This window comes from Aedes albopictus, chromosome 3 (genome assembly GCF_035046485.1).
Source record: "Aedes albopictus strain Foshan chromosome 3, AalbF5, whole genome shotgun sequence".
Classification (NCBI taxonomy): Eukaryota; Metazoa; Arthropoda; class Insecta; order Diptera; family Culicidae; genus Aedes; species Aedes albopictus.
Window position 1 is genome coordinate 241,350,843 of NC_085138.1, and position 4,190 is coordinate 241,355,032.

The window sequence follows — 4,190 nt, forward strand, 5'->3', positions numbered from 1 at the left end:
GTGTATGTGTATATAATTTCATGATCACATTCCAAACAATGCGACTTTTTACAACGGCGCGCGTGCTGAAGGCCCAGACAAATAGACGTAAGTTCGCCCAATTCTAAAAGGACTGAATTTGGCCAATCATCAACTAGGTGGCAGCAGTAGGCAAACGTCAAACTCGAACAAAAACGATGCAAGCGCCGCGGATGGGCAGTTGGTCAACCATCAAATTTTCAAATAAACCGTTAAATCGATGTACGATGGCAATTATCAGAGTGTTACGTCTGTTTGTCTGTGCTGAAGGGTTAAATACAAACATGAGATGTTTATTTTTGAATAGAATAAGTAGGGGAAAGTGGGGTAAGATACCTGATGGCTCATTGCCAACATGCATAACACGTAGGGTTCGAGCCAGCAGAGTCAGCCCTGTGCCAACACCTGCTAGCTGCACACACTTCACCACAGTCGGCTCACTGCCGACGACGATGACGACGACGAGGATGCGATGCCGCTTGGCTCATTGCCGACGGCGATAACGATGATTTCGTGCCATTGATAAGCCGAGAAAAGAATAAAAATCTTTTAATGGGGCACGTTCGGTGTAGTACTAGATTTGTAGTAATGAGCTGAATTTTAGTATGGTGAGAAGGTCAAATCTTCGTTTCTGCAAAGAAATGGTGCAAAAAGCGTGGGTATTATGATTCCTTGCCTAATTTGATGCTGTTTGAGCAAAACTTTGGATAACTATGTTGTTTATGTTGCAAGAAATGGAGAAACAACAACATTGTTGCCCAAAGTTTTGCTCAAACAGCATCAAATTAGGCAAGGAATCATAATACCCACGCTTTTTGCACCATTTCACTGCAGAAACGGAGGATTGACCTTCTCACCATACTAAAATTCAGCTCATTACTACAAATCTAGTACTTCACCGATCTGTCCTATTCAAGTAGGACAGATCGGTGAAGTACTAGATTTGTAGTAATGAGCTGAGTTTTAGTATGGTGAGAAGGTCAATTCTCCGTTTCTGCAGTGAAATCGTGGAAAAAGCGTGGGTATCATGATTCCTTGCCTAATTTGATGATGTTTAAGCAAAACTTTGGGCAACAGTGTTGTTGTTTTCTCCATTTCTTGCAACATAAACAACATAGTTATCCAAAGTTTTGCTCAAACAGCATCAAATTAGGAAAGCAATCATAATACCCACGCTTTTTGTACCATTTCATTGCAGAAACAGAGAACTGACCTCCTCACCATACTAAAATTCAGCTCATTACTACAAATCTAGTACTACACCGAACGTGCCCCATTGGACTAAACTATTACTGAAGTAATATTTTGTAGCTACAGAAAATTTCGAAAACTGTAAATTCTATTTTTTTTCCAATTACAGCAAATATTGAATTGTTCAAATACATTGAAAGTTAAACAAATGCCACAAAAGGATGGTTGAAGCGTTTTTAAAATGAGTTGCATAACTTTATGTTTTGAAAAGCATTAACTTTTTTCTTTTTACGTTGTAGCTAACCGTTTTCTATTGAACTGCCTTTAACACTTTAAGTGTTAAATTTGTGTACGTACATCGTTAAAAATTGTATGTTAGCATTTTTTTATTGGCCAACGAAAATGTTTGAACTCTGTAAAGTTGCTTTTAATAGGACAGATCGGTGAAGTACTAGATTTGTAGTAATGAGCTGAATTTTAGTATGGTGAGAAGGTCAATTCTCCGTTTCTGCAATGAAATGGTGTAAAAAGCGTGGGTATTATGATTCTTTGCCTAATGTGATGCTGTTTGAGCAAAATTTTGGGCAACAGTGTAGTTGTTTTCTCCATTTCTTGCAACATAAACAACATAGTTATCCAAAGTTTTGCTCAAACAGCATCAAATTTGGCAAGGAATCATAATACCCACGCTTTTTGCACCACTTTCTTGCAGAAACGCAGTACTGACCTTCTCACCATACTAAAATTCAGCTCATTACTACAAATCTAGTACTACATCGAACGTGCCCCATTGCAAAAGAGGATTAAAACATTGGATAATAATTTTCAAGTATCATTGATCCACAGACAATTGATCATTACAAGTGTTGCCGTAGCTACTGCGTTACGTAGCAAGCTGATGAAGCTGGTGAACCAACCGACTTTTAATTTGAGAACCCCTGAATGTGCAACAAACATCAATGATTGATACTCCAATATAACTAGCTTCGCTCGAGAACTGCACGCAATAGTTTGTAGATAGCACGTATTGAATTCCATCCCCATTGTTCTGAATCCAGTCAGTTTAGTTCTCTTCACATGCGCAGTAAGCATAGAAGAAATCCCTGTAGTAAAGGGGCTTGTTTAGTTAGTTGTTTTAGTTGGAACAGTAGTAGGGAAATCACCTAGATAATACAGAAATGTAGGTAAAATATAAAATGGAATTTGAATATGTATTATATTTTAAATAAACTTTCAGCTTTGAAGCTGCGTAGTTCAGCAACTCCAAGGACTGTGTTTTCACCGTGAAGTTACATCAACAAACTTCAAAGATTTCTGGTCCTGAGTTGGAACCAGAGTGCAATATATCACTGCAATCACGGTGAAACCGAGCAGCCAAAGTTTGGTAGCCATGTAAGAAAGAATTGTTCAGATTCATAGTCCGATTTGATCATTGTTTCTTCGGGTTGCTCTAGTCGAGCGAGCGCGTATTCACAAATCAGTGCACATGCACAGTGGTCCGAATGTGCTGTGAATGATCAACCGAAGTGTGGTGATCATCTGTCGAAGTATGGCCGCTGATGAAGTCAACAATTACCAGAGTAGGAGAAAAACTCCACGGCATATATTTGCTTTAGAGTTGTTGGAACTACAACACGATTTGCGAATGCAGGAGATCAAAGCGGAGGTGGAATTCTATCGAAAGAAGTACGAACTACTACTGAGGCAGATTGAAAACCGTAGAAGTCGGACGAGCCGGCAGAATGCTGTCAGATCGATTGTCAGTAAACAACAACCAGATTCAGGAACGACAGTAAGCCTGAATGAAGTCTTTAGTACATCTACAAACGTTTTCTTAGACGCAACGGTAATGAACATCCAAAATTCTTCTGAAGTTTCGTCTCCGATAGTGGTATCAGTCGTACCAGTTAAACAAACTGTTGTTTTAAGTGAAAATAGTTCTAGTATAACATTCGAGCCAATAGCAAATAGTCTTGCAAAAATAACAACCGACAAGTATTCGGTAAAAGCATCTAAAACAGTTACGAGTAGGGTGAAAGCGACCGCTTTATCATCTTCCAAGATCTTGTCAAACATGATTTACTTACTGCTTTCAGCATCAGATGTAGATTGCCTGAAATTTGAAGAGGTCAGAAGTTTATGGCTGAAACGATATGTAACAGCGGTAGTATACATTACACTCCAATCGAGTACCCATTACGGGGCATGGAATATGTATCAGGAGTTAATTCATTGTGCTACACGGTAAAAATTCTGCACGCCAGATGTAAGGGAAAAATCCCTTAACTATTCAATGTCGTAATCAACATGATCAGAAGTGCTTTTCCTTTGAGATCGCAATGCTGTCAGTGTTGATTTGAGGATCAAAACAATCCCACCAGAGAAATCAACAGAAAATCCTTTCGATTTGCACTACTGTAAAAAGCAATACGATCCAAAGTGAAAAGTTGTTGATTTGGTAATGACTGTTTTGGGCATGAAAGTAAATATAGATGACAGGCGGTAGAAAGTGCTTCGCTTCGATTCGCACCTCTCTAACAGATGTGAAGCAGTGTAGTGGTAAAATAGTTCATCGTGACTCTAAAGGTCCTGGTATCGAATCTGGGTGCGGCTGTACACATTTTTTTTTTTAAATTTTAGTTTTGAAATCAAAACATTGTCAACAACGAATTGATGTGAAGATACATTAAAATTGAAGAGGCATTGGATGTTCTTTGTCAAATGATATGTAATTGATAACAAACTGATTGAACAGTAGTGCGAATTCAAGTGCCAATCAGTTTATATCACAGTGCAGATTTTTTACCGTGTACTGATAATCCGGTTGATCACGGGGAGGGGGATGTTGCCGCGACCACTGTGCGGCAGCAGTTAATTGAATAGGTGAAACAACCAAGCATTTCTTTCGCACTGATACGTATCCAACAGATCAATTGTAACAGAAACGATTCCACACAGAAGGATTACCCTATAGGTAACAA